The sequence below is a fragment of the Acanthochromis polyacanthus genome, chromosome 17 (genome assembly GCF_021347895.1).
Source record: "Acanthochromis polyacanthus isolate Apoly-LR-REF ecotype Palm Island chromosome 17, KAUST_Apoly_ChrSc, whole genome shotgun sequence".
Classification (NCBI taxonomy): domain Eukaryota; kingdom Metazoa; phylum Chordata; class Actinopteri; family Pomacentridae; genus Acanthochromis; species Acanthochromis polyacanthus.
The window spans coordinates 38,999,025-39,012,658 of NC_067129.1; positions in this window are offsets into that span (position 1 = coordinate 38,999,025).

Consider the following 13,634-nt stretch of genomic DNA (forward strand, 5'->3'; position numbering starts at 1 on the left):
AAGACGGTAAAAGCAAAACTAATTTGAGGAACAGAAAGGGCTGTGATGTCACTGGTTGTCAGGGCAACGAAGCAGGAAACAGATTTCTACCTGATCTGACAACAGCACTTCACAGAGGGAACTAGCTGTCAAGCCTAACAGGAAAAGAACCCTCCTTTGTAAGACTTCCCGCGCTTCTTCCCCTTTGTTAGCAGAGATTTGATGCAGGCACTGGTGGTATCCCATAGCGAGAAATGTTATGGTTTCCCACCTTACATGGCAGTGTCAGTACAGCTTGCTATTACCTTACAAGGGAATAGGAATATACTGTGGAGCAAAACAGTGACTCTCTATGTCTTTAGAATGTGTATATGGAACCAGTGGTGTGTGTGGTGTGTGTGTGAACAGCTCGGGTTAATGCAGTGCCTTTAAAAAATAATAAGACCTAACACACCAAACCCCAGACAAAGACCACAACAACAAGACAAACACCTGAACTACTGAAAACACAAAGCAAGGACTAACCTTTTGTGTTCTATAGATACATAAAAGATAAAAACCACGTTTAAAGTGTCTTTTACTCACATTCAGACGGAGAAAAGGAGCTGCAACACGAAGACGGTAAAAGACGGAACTAACCTGAGGAACAGGCAGGGCCGTGACGTCACTGTTGTCTGGGCAACCAAGCAGGAAACTCATTTCTACATGATCTGACAACAGCACTTCACAGAGGGAACTAGCTGCCAAGCTGCCCAGAACAACCAGCCAAATATGTAAACTACTGAAAACACAAAGCAGGGACTAAACACACCTCTAACAAGCACAACCAACCATCATGAACACACCTGAGATTTGTTCTCACTAATTGGCTGAAGGATCCAAAAGCAGACACCCTGGCCAGATAAAGCAAGATCAAGCAGTTTTCTAACAATCGCTCCGTCTGGAACATGAAGCAGAACAAGAAAACAACACAAACACATGACACACAACATCAGCTACAGCTGGATCAGTGCTCTGCTCTATTTTGGGAGTTTAATGACTGGAATGATCCATGAACCAGATCCAGGGCTCTTCATAAACACTGGGGCTACAGCTTGGGATGTCTGGCTCTGATGACGCCACTGAGTCCAAACAACAAACTGAGTCTCACGAAACAGCACATTTCAGTCACCAGTTTGGTGTTGAGGATAAAACAGGATCAGATGAAATGTCCAGTCCTCAGTCTGATGGGATGTCTGTGTCCTCTGGAAGAAAACTTCTCTCTGTCTGCACACTTGCTTTCAAAGACACTGAGCCTCATGTTTGTGTTTGTTGGTGATGAAGGAGGAACCTCAGAGACTGCAATCAATCAAAGTTCTACTCACTCAGCTTCTTCCCACCAGTACAGATCTCTGCTGTCTGGGTTTGAGCAGAAACACAGAAAATCCTGGGCTGCTTCTCTGTCACCGGTCCTCTGTGTCTGCAGGCTGCCGTCACTCTGAAACACTTCAAACACATCAGAAAGCTCTTTTATTGGACCTGATTATCACAAATCCTTCACCTGCAGCTCCTTCTAGCTTCCACTCCCTTAGAAAGAACTAAAAACTGATAAATCTCCTGGTCTGTGAATGTTTTCTCTATTTGGAATATGGACATTAATGCTGCAAAATAAAATATCGGCTCTGATAAACTGGACATAGTTCACTTTTTTAGACACACACAACACACACACACACACACGATACACACACAGACAGACACACACGTACACACACACACACACACACACACACACACACACACACACACACACACACACATCTGGTTCTTATATACCCATGGGACTTACCATTGACTCCCATTCAGACCTAATCCCTAACCCTTACCCTAACCTTAACCAACACCAAAACAATGCCTAACCCTAAAGAAACTTTTTTTGCACTTTTACTTTTACAGTAACAACAACATGGCCAAGAACACTGTTTCCCCCCGTGGGGACCTCATTTTTGGTCCCCACCGAGATAGCGTGGAGTCAGGTCAAAGTCCCCACTGGTATGCATAAACACGTACACACACACACACACACACACACACACAACACCACGTACCACACACACACACACACACACCACACACACAGCAGACGTCCTCTTCAGTTCTTTCATTTCCTCGCTAAATCAATTCCCACCAAATAGAGCTGTCTATGGCTTCCTGACAGAGATGAGCTAACAAGCTAACAGTTGTTTAGCAGCAGCCTCCATTAGCTAAATGTGGCAGTTTGTGGTCTTCAACAACGACTTAAAACAACTTTTAGTCCCATGAAGGAGCGAACACGGAGCTGTGGAGCCACATTTCTGCTGGAACTAAACTAACAGCAGCGAGAAAAACACTTTAAAGTGTCTTTTACTCACCTTCACACGGAGAAAATGAGCTGCGTCACCAAGACTCAGCTCACCTCAGGGACAGGTAGGCGTCTGTTGACCGTACATTGGCATCTATGCGTAGCTGGCGGTTGTGACAAGTGAACAGGGACCGTCTGCAAATAGCAAACCGCTGCAACAGCGAAAAGAGACACAACACAAATATTCATAACTTCACTCTTATACACTGTAGAGCCACCAAAATCACTGTAGCCATGAATGGGCTGCGGTTGGTCATACTACAACTCTTGCTTTTTTGCTAAATCAAAAATCTGAATTTTAAGGAATTATTATGTTTTTTGTTATTATTTTATGAGTATTAAAATTCAGTAACTTCACTCTTACACACTGTACAGTCACCAAAGTCTCTGGAGTCATCAATTGTCTCCTGCTGGTCATACTACAACTCTTTGTTGTTGCTAAATAAAGAATCTGAATTTTAAGGAATTTTGATGTTATTAGTAATAACAAAAATATCCCTTGGTATTGCGTGTTGTGCAACAGCCACAGTTGAAGAGGCTGTACACAAGTTAGGCTCTTATCAGATGTAAGAGGGTTTTGGTCTGGGGTAAGGATCCAAAACTGTTTCAAAAATAATTCCAGAAAAACTGTCCATTGTTTTGAATTGTTTTGTTGTGACAGATTTTTTTAACAGATAAAATGATCACCCACTCTTTTTAGGGACTCAGTTTAATTACATTTGGGTTGTTTATTGCCATATGATGGTGTGTACAATAGTTAGTGTGTGTGCTTGTATGTGAAGTTTTAAGGATTGACTAAATGAGCTTTGATGGCACTTTTCTTGATGTATGTGGTATATTTTATATAACACACAGGAAAAATGGCATAAGGGCATTGTGCACTCTTTTGTCCAAACACATAATTCTCTATAGTAATCGAATTTATTCAATTTCCTTAAAATTCTGATTTTCCATTGTCAAGTAAGATGCAGATGTTGAGGTCTCAGAGAGGACTCCGGTTCATTATGGCCCTAAGGTAACAAAGGTTTTGAAGCAGACAAGTAAAGATCTTAAGAAGAAACATTATAAGTTAACCATATGATTATGCTTGCTGAAATATATATACATTTTTGAAGTGTGATTTGATTAAAGTAATGATTCAGATGATTTATTGTGTTCAGATTGAGAGGAATGATTTAAGAAGTGATTCTGTGTGAAGTAATCCTTGTTTAGGCTCTGTGTGTGCGTACAGGCCTCATAGGCTTGTGTGTCCAGGCCTTAAGAAAGCAGAAGTGCAGTAAACAACAGTCACCATGACTCGGCAGCCACAATGACATTGCAGCCTCCTCAGAAAAAAGGGAAGTTTGGGAAAAACCCAAAAGGGTGGGCTGAAATGTGTGTGTGTTAAACAGAATGTGGACACTGTGTATTTACTGTAACAACATGACTTCTGTATTACTGCTGTATGTGATGACAAAGTTGATTGCATAAGTTTGACGGTGTCAGAGGGCGTACCTAGCCAGTTTGTGTGTCCGGAGAGAGTATAAGAATGGGAGAGCAGAGACGTTACGAGGGAGTCCCTCACTGTTTACTTCAGCAACATTTACTGATAAATCAGAAGGCAATTATTATTATTTTACCCCCACAGAAGTGGATTATTATGTTAATAATGCTTCAGCCTCACTGCGTGCAACTCTTGATAGTGTTGCACCTGTAAAAAGAAAGTTATATCTCAGAGAAGACTTGCTCCTTGGTATAATTCCCAGCTGCGGACTTTAAAGCAGGCATCCCGAAAGCTGGAAAGAAAGTGGTATTCCACTAATTCAGAGGAAGTGTATGTGGCTTGGAAAAATAGTCTAGTAATCTATAAAAAAGCTCTTCGTAATGCCAGGACAACTTATTATTCATCTTTAATAGATGAGAACAAGAACAACCCTAGGTTTCTCTTTAGCACTGTAGCCAGGCTGACAAAGAGTCAGAGCTCTGTTGAACCTTGTATTCCTTTAGCTTTAACCAGTAACAACTTCATGAGCTTCTTTACACATAAAATAGTTATGATTAGAGATAAAATTAATCTGGCCCTTCCTACAAATGTCACAGATGCTTTTGAATTGGCTGTTAGACCTGATGAATCTTTAGAATTCTTCACTCCTATATATCTCTCTGAACTAATTTCAACAGTTTCTACATCCAAACCATCAACATGTCTTTTAGATCCTATCCCAACTAGACTCTTCAAGGAGATTTTACCTTTAATTAATTCTTCAATGTTAGATCTGATTAATCTCTCTCTAGTAACAGGCTATGTACCACAGGCTTTTAAGGTTGCTGTCATCAAACCTTTGCTTAAAAAGCCCACTTTAGATCCAGATGTGTTAGCTAACTATAGACCGATATCCAACCTACCATTTCTCTCTAAAATTCTGGAAAGAACAGTTGCAAATCAATTATGTGAACACTTACAAAGGAATAATTTGTTTGAAATGTTTCAGTCAGGCTTCAGAGTGCATCATAGCACAGAAACAGCTCTAGTGAAAGTTACTAATGACCTTCTCATAGCATCAGATAATGGACTAGTCTCTATACTTGTTTTGTTAGATCTTAGTGCAGCGTTTGACACAATCGACCACAACATTTTATTACAGCGTCTAGAACATTCAATTGGCATTAAAGGGACAGCACTGGACTGGTTTAAATCCTACTTATCAGATAGGTTCCAGTTTGTGCATGTCAACAATAACTCTTCTGAGCATACTAAAGTTAATCATGGAGTTCCTCAGGGTTCTGTCTTAGGACCGATACTTTTCACATTATACATGCTTCCTTTAGGCAATATTATTAGGAAGCATTGTATTAACTTCCATTGTTATGCAGATGACACACAATTGTATTTATCTATGAAGCCAGATGAAACTGATCAGTTAGCTAGACTGCAAGATTGTCTTAAGGACATTAAAACCTGGATGACTTTTAACTTCCTACTGCTAAATTCAGACAAAACTGAAGTCATTGTATTTGGCCCCAAACATCTTAGAAACTCGCTTTCAAAGCAAATAGTTACTCTGGATGGCATCACATTGGCCTCCAGTACTACTGTGAGGAATCTTGGAGTTATTTTTGACCAGGACATGTCCTTTAACTCACACATAAAGCAAGTCTGTAGGACTTCCTTTTTTCATCTGCGTAATATTGTAAAAATTAGGAACATTCTGTCTCAGAGTGATGCAGAAAAATTAGTTCATGCTTTTGTTACTTCCAGGCTTGACTATTGCAATTCCTTATTATCGGGTTGTCCAAATAGTTCTCTCAAACATCTACAGTTGATCCAAAACGCTGCTGCGAGAGTACTGACAGGAGTTAGCAAAAGAGATCATATTTCCCCTATACTTGCTTCTCTTCACTGGCTTCCTGTTAAATCCAGAATAGAATTTAAAATCCTTCTTCTGACATATAAAGCTCTTAATAACCAATCTCCATCATATCTTAAAGATCTGATAGTACCTTATTATCCTAGTAGAACTCTTCGCTCTCAAGCTGCAGGCTTACTTGTTGTTCCTAGAATTTCTAAAAGTAGAATGGGAGGCAGAGCCTTCAGTTATCAGGCGCCTCTCCTGTGGAACCTGCTCCCAGTTTGGGTTCGGGAGGCAGACACCCTCTCTATTTTTAAGACCAGGCTTAAAACGTTCCTTTTTGACAAATCTTATAGTTGGGGCTGACTGGGTGACCCACAGGGGTTCGGCTTGTGTCTTCATTTGCACAGCTGACTCCTTCTTGGACGTCCCTTCGTTCTGCCTCTAGTCATGCTGCTATAGGCCTAGGCTGCTGGGGGACTTTTCTTGACGCACTGAGCCCTTCTCTATCTACCTTTACATTTAATATGTATACCGTTATTGCAGTACATTCACTCTGTTTCCCCCTGTGCTATTTCTCCGAGTGTCCCTGGTCCCAGAGCTGGATGCTTCAGATCTGCGGTTGATGTTCCACCAGCTGGTCCAGTCTCCACCATGTCCACTGTGGGATGCTGCTGCTGACCTTCCTCCAGCCCTCTGCTTCCAACTCCCTTTTTCCACCAGTCAACTCTGCATTGCCTTCACTATACTGTTATGCTAACTTACATACTGTTTGAATTTTACTGCTAGCTATATATGGAGTATGTTTAATGTCAGAGCCGTACATCATAAGAGTAAATTATGAGTCAGTTTTCAATGTTAGCTTATACTTTGTCTGTGTCACATATCCTGTCATGCATGTATCCAAATGTGTGTTGTGTTTTCCTTGCTTTCCCACCCCTCCCTCTTCTCCCATCCCTCCCCCTTGCCCTCTTCTGTCCTTCTCAACCCGCCCGGCCAGCAGGCAGATGGGTCCCCCCTATATAGAGCCGGGTTCTGCTCGAGGTTTCTTCCCTGTTAAAAGGGTGTTTTTCCTTGCCACTGTCGCCTTTGGGCTTGCTCTGGGGGTCAGGCATTTGGGTTCTGTAAAGCGTCTTGAGACGAGTTGACTGTAATTGACGCTATATAAATAAAATTGAATTGAATTGAATTGAATTGAGTCGTTCGCCGGAGCTGCCAGAAGAGCCGCAAAGGGAACTTGGCCGGAGTTCTGAAGAATCTTCACCTTCCTCTTTTGCCCAAGAGACGGGAAGACTACGCGGGACTTAGGCTCCAGAGATCGCTGAGGACATCGTTGGAAGCAAAGTCTTTTTCTGACTTTGTTCAACAAGCGAAGACCACACTCTGCCAAACGGAGAGTCCTAAGAGGTTCTGAAGTTATCCAGAAGAAACCAATAGAGGGAAGATCCGACTACACCCGAAGAGGCAAAGGAGGCAACAGCACTGGGCTGTTCCCCTCCCCGGGGCTGGGAGGCCCAGTGACCCACTACAGCCTGAACAGACGAGGGTTTTTCCATCACCACCATACCACAGAGAAGACAGCTGGGGCGTAAGCACTAACGTTCCAGCCGATTCCAGAGATAACTGCCAGACCACGATTGGCTTACAGGACTCCTCCGCTCCCCCTGCCGAGGGAAAAGATCCTTTTGTCCACAAAGAAGACATCGTACCGAGTCCTCTGGACAACTGTGTGCTTCTCCCAGACGCAAGACAAGACCGAGTGATACGGTAGTGGCCACGCTGTTCGCTCTCTCTCCTAAATTTAATAATTAGAGAAGATTGTCAGGTACGCTCAATTTATTTACTTTAGTCTCATTTTTAATCAGAAATAATTAATTGTTTTAATCATGAATTGATGCTGTGCTCTTGCTAAAATTTGCTTAATAAAACGCTCTATTGCATTTAAAGAGAAGCCTAATGAAATTATTATAAACCACTGAAAATCTGCATAGTGGTAAAAAAGTTAAGTTGATTGTGTGCATTCAATCCAATGGTTCTTAAAGGTTACTTAGTCCAAAGTGAGATTGGTTAAACATTACCCCTGAGGTTAGTTCTTTCCAAACCTCTAAAACGAACCCAGGAATAGCACCAAGTGCATGCAAGTCCTTAGAGAGAAGCTGTCCGATAACGAATGTGAATGATAAATCAAAATCTACTACTTAGAAAGGCTGCTTGGTGGGATAGCATTTATCAGATAAGAGGGGTGAGACATTCGGATGCAAGGCAGTTAGAACCTGGGCGAGTGTCTCTCGATTCCAGCTTAATTTATTCTGCTGAAACCTGTTAGGTGAAACACTAATAGGCAGATAGAATCTAACCCTTTAAACGGAGAGCTGGACCAACTTTAACCTGAGGCAAGGGTTAAAAAAGGCTAGACTGGCGAACACCATTTAGCACCAAAGCAAGAGTTGTAGTATGACCAGCAGGAGCCCATTGATGACTCCAGTGATTTAGGTGATTTTACAGTGTGTAAGAGTGAAGTTATTGAATTTTATTACAAATAAAATAATAATAATAATAAATAAAAATTCCTTAAAATTCAGATTTTTAATTTAGCAACAAAACAAGAGTTGTAGTATGACCAACATGAGCCCATTGATGACTCCAGAGACTTTGGTGACTGTACAGTGTGTAAGAGTGAAGTTATTGCATTTTAATACTCATAAAATAATAACAAAAATTCCTTAAAATTCAGATTTTTCATTTAGCACCAAACCAAAAGTTGTAGTATGACCAGCCGCAGCCCATTCATGGCTACAGCGATTTTGGTGAATCTACAGTCTGTAAGAGTGAAGTTACTGAATATTTGTGTAGTGTCTCTTTTCGCTGTTGCAGCGGTTTTGCTATTTGCAGACGGTCCGTGTTCACTCGTCATACCTCCGGCTGCTCATAGACGGCAATGTTATTTCTGCAGCTTTAAAGACAGCGACTTTTGATAAAACTGACCTTGTAGCACATTGTCCACCTTACAACGATTTGAAAGAGGCATCGTTTATGTTTTGACAACGTATATCTCATGAGTTATTGATGCCGGAAGTCCGAATCTGTGAATATCTTTCCAACTTTGGCGAGAACAGTGTACTTGGTATTGAGAAACGCTCTGAGCCTCATGTTTGTGCTTGTTGGTGATAAAATCAACAGTCTGCCCACATTTAGAGCATTATTTATAGACAGCTACTACAATAGAAGATCACTGACGTTCAGAATTTACGATTTAAATGCACAACTCACGGTTTTAAAGGATGATTTCCCTCAAAATGCACTTAGAATTTTAAAAGTTTATTTAAGGAGTATTCCTCTTTCATTTTGACCCCAGTGAGTTTGTCTACAGAGCTGGAGGCTGAACTTTCAGGACCACACAGATTACGACTTCATATCCTACTGAGGGTTTTACAGGTTTAATTCACCCAAATAGTACTTACTACAATATAACTTTTTTGTTCAGACTTGTGTTCAGCAACATAAAATTTATACACATTTTAATCATTGTTTTGAGCCATGCTTTTATTCTGAAGGAGGTGTGCACCGATATACGGAAGTAAAGTTTTCTGTGAGTGTCGGAAAATTATTGCTTGTTTGAAGGTCTATGTTAATGAAGTTCCTAATAAAGATGCAGTGGTTCTACCTGTTCATGAAGAAGGCTGGAATTAATTCCTTCACAGCCTGCATTTGGACAAATTGTGAAATTATCAGATAAAAGATACTGGAATCATGTAATGACCTTTGTGGTGTCTGGATCTGAAACAGGACAGTCTGAAAGGATGGAAAGAGGAGAAACAGACAACTCTGGAGGCAGATATATATTTATATTTATTTCATAGAATAACATTAAATAAAAATAAAATCTAAACACACAAAGGTAAATGAGCTCTTTGACTCCTGATCTCACTTCCTCCTGACAGATCAGTGCTTCTCAGATTTTTTTCTGTCCCCCTTCAGAGGACAAAAAACTTCTGCACCTCCTCAATAACTTTGTGTATATACGAGTGTTTCTATATTAAAACATGAACATGCAGGGCTGTTATTTTATCTGATTCCATTTTGTTGTTTTTCACAGTAAAGATAATCGGAGTAGAAGAGTCGAGGTGGTGACGTCATCAATGTTCGAGTTGGACGTTAACGAAGTGTTCTCCAGTTATCAGAGTCTGAACGATCAGTGCAGTTTGTGCACCGTGAAAAACAGGCCGATGTTAAAACAATAGTTCAGTTAATTAGTTCTGCGTAGACAAACTTTTTCCTCCCAGTCGATCACATCCTCCTGTCAGACCTCTGATCCACTATTGAAGAAACACTGAGACACACATTAACATGCATAAATAGACATAACACTGATATGTCTGATAAACTGCACTGATTTCACTGTTTTACTTTGGTAAAATATATTTTATTTCTAACATTTCATGTCAGTCTACCATCTTGTGAAGTGAGCACCACCTCCAGACTGAACAGTCTTCTTCTTCTTCAGCTCTTTTTCTATCCCTGGACAGAATTCCTCCACTTCACTGAAATATTAGACAGACGACACGATCACTGCAGGCTTCACAGAAACACTGACAGCACTTAAAAAGGGTTCATTCACTAACACTGGTGCTCCTTATTGAAGGTGAAAACTGCTTCAGAAACATTTAAAATCCATCCTTTCCCCTCACCTTTGATGGAGATCTGGACCACTGAAGGACTCGGCCTCCTGGAAGGACAGATTTTCCTGCAGACAGACCAGATATGAAGAAAAGTCAGATTAACCATGAAGAACCTTTTATCCAGCAGACATTTGGACTGCAGCTCACAGGTGGAAGAACTGATGAATGAGGTCCATGAAGGTTCTTCTGAACTCTGACAGAGAACCAGGAGAACAGCACCAGCAGCTCTAAGAGGAACCAGCATGAAAACACCTCTGGTTTAAACTGGGACCAGTTCAGATCCCTGCAGCTTCATCAGCATCATTAAAGCTGAAAACTCTCAGTATTAGACATTTAAAGGTTGTTGCTGTTTAACGTAGAGACACACTGAGATCATTTCATGTTTCTATCATCTGATGAAGGATTCATTCATCTGCTGGCTGAAGTTAATCATCATCATCTGGAGCTGGACTGATAAAATCGGGCTCTGACTCAATGAAACTAATCAGCAAACAAGCTAAGAGTTGGTTTTCCAGCAGCTGTTGCTATAAAACTGGTGGTTTTCATTGTTTAATGGCGACTTCAAACATGATTAGTTTCTCAGTTCAGCAGAAATGTTTATAACATTAAACAATAAAAGGTTAAACTAATAAAAGGAGTTCTCACGTTGTGGCCGTCTTCCATCATGGAGATAAAAGCTGCTGCTTCATAACACAAACACAAGAGAAAGCAGGAAGCTCTCAGAGCAGCCTCCAGACAAACCTTCTGAAAATGTGTGTTTGGGAACATTTTCCATTTCTTTCTAATTCTATAAATATGAAGCTTTTAGGAAGAATAAAGAAGAATCAATCCCAGAAGTGATGACTCCATTTCAACATTAAATGTCCTGAGAAGCTGTTTTACAGGAACTACAGTCAGAGAGAATCTACACTCTACATGTCAGCTGAGGAATCCAAACCTTCTCTGGCTTCATCTTCTTCTTTGTCTGCTGCTGTGGACTTTAATCCACTCCTCATTTCAATAGTTTAGTGTTCTGCTCTCCTTTAGTCTCTTCTTGGATTTTATCACTTTATGACTTTTTCTGGCTCTTTGCTTTAAACCACTTCCTGTCGTTTTTCCACATTCATGAAAATGTCCTTTAGATGAGATGAATCCAATGAAACTTTGAAGAATTTCACTCATTCTTTCCCATTTCATTGCTTCATTGGTATATTTGACTCTCATAATTCCACACAGTTTGGTAAATGTCACACTTTGAGCCTCTAGACCCACAACATCACTTTGTAAATTCTGTTTTTAAGGATCATTTAATGTCCTCACAACTGAGAACCTGCCTCACTAAATCAGTGATGCAGGTTTGTTCTGTGTGGTCTCTGCACTCCTTCATGTTGGAGCTGAGATCAAATCAGAAGGAAAAAGCTCAAAGTTTTCATGTGAGGCTGAAACAGACGCTGCTGATGCTGCTTTTAAAGTGAGCTTGGCTCCATGAACCAGTTGAAGATTCTCTCTGAGGGACTTTTAGTTGAGATGTTTGCTGCTGCTGATGATCCATGTAGAGCACATCTTTAGTCCCAGCATCATGAGGAGCATTAAAGAAGGAAACATGGATTCATGTGGAACATTTACAACAAGCACACCAACACTGTCAAACATTTGAGGGAGAAAAGAAGCCAGTGAGTCTTTCTGCACTCAACTTTATCTGACAAGAAAACAAGCAGAAAAGATGGAAGTAGAAACGGCAGAGGAAATCTCTGAGAGAGATTTGTGTAAAAGGCTGTAAAAAGCAGCTTTGGATCCTAAAGAATCCTCAGATCTGCTCATTTCCAGTCTGATGAGGTCAACACTCAGACTGTGGAGCTTTAATTTGAAGGGACTGAACAGGAAACAGTGAGACTTTTGACTTCTTTCAAAGCTGTTTCACTGGAATCATGTTTTAATACGAGTCATTTTAAATACAGACACGTGAAATGAAAGAAAACACTCATTAAATCAATACTGAGCGTGTAATGTTGAATGAACTGATCCATCATCTGGTGTTTTATCTCGTTTAGAATTCACAATAACATAAAATACAGCTGTAGTCATTAAATCCACACATTTAAAATGGAAACAAACACATTTTAATCAGTTAAACCTTTAATTCATTGAACTCACAAAACCATCCTTTAATGTCTTCCCTTAAAATGAGCAACATTTTTAAAATATAGCTGCAAAGTAAAAGTTTCACACTAAAGATGAATCAAATTTATAACTACATTATGCTAGAACCCAGTGAATGTGATGAAGCTAACTTGAAGACTTATTTTTATAATCTTCATTTAAAAGTCAGTAACTCACTGAAGGGTGATGGATTTGATTAATATGAGAAACTGAGAATGAAATGCTTTCAAGGGTTTAGATTACTATCAAACTGAGATGTTTTAATGGCTTTAACTTTCATGAGAAACTCGGGTTAAAGAAGTGAAGACGTAAAGTGAAATGTTCACTGTAAAGACTGTTAAACTCTAAATGGACTTTGGGGATTTTTATAAGTGTGTGCAGATTGTCCAAAAAGATTACACAATGGGGTGTCAGTGACAGACGCTGACATCAGCTTCTCCATTTCCCCATCAGAGGCCTTCTCTGAGCTGCAGACAACAGAAGTTGGATGGAGTGGTCAAGACGGTCCAAAACAGAGAGTTTCAGTTCCTCAAAAGCACAGAGAGGTCTTATGATGGATGAGGTGGAGGAGTGTGAGAGTTGGAGGAGGCAAATCATTGAAATGTGTAACATCCACCACTGTCTCATTCACTCTGATATTTATACTGTATATTTTAAATAGACTGTTTGCACTGAAAAAGAGAAGCTCTCCAATCTGGTTATACACTGTATAATGACAATGAAGCACATTCTATTCTATTCTATTCTATTCTATTCTATTCTATTCTATTCTATTCTATTCTATTCTATATGCAAATGAAGTATGAGATCACTGCGTCTGTAAAACCTGAAGAGAGTCCAGTGTAGCATAAAATACACCTGATAGAGAAGCAAGTTTGAGTTGTTGTTGGTAGAAACATGGAACAAATCAGTCAACAGGTCTGATCAGAGGATTTTACCACACAATTATGGAGGGTGAACCACAAAATGATTCAAACAAACCACAGACCAATATGATCCACCAAATGATAAAAACCAGCCACCAAATGACAGAAATGGTACAACAGACAACATAAAGAGATGCAACATGACCCGAATGAGACACAAAATGAGCAAAACTGAAGAAAGACGACCTTAAAGAAATGCATG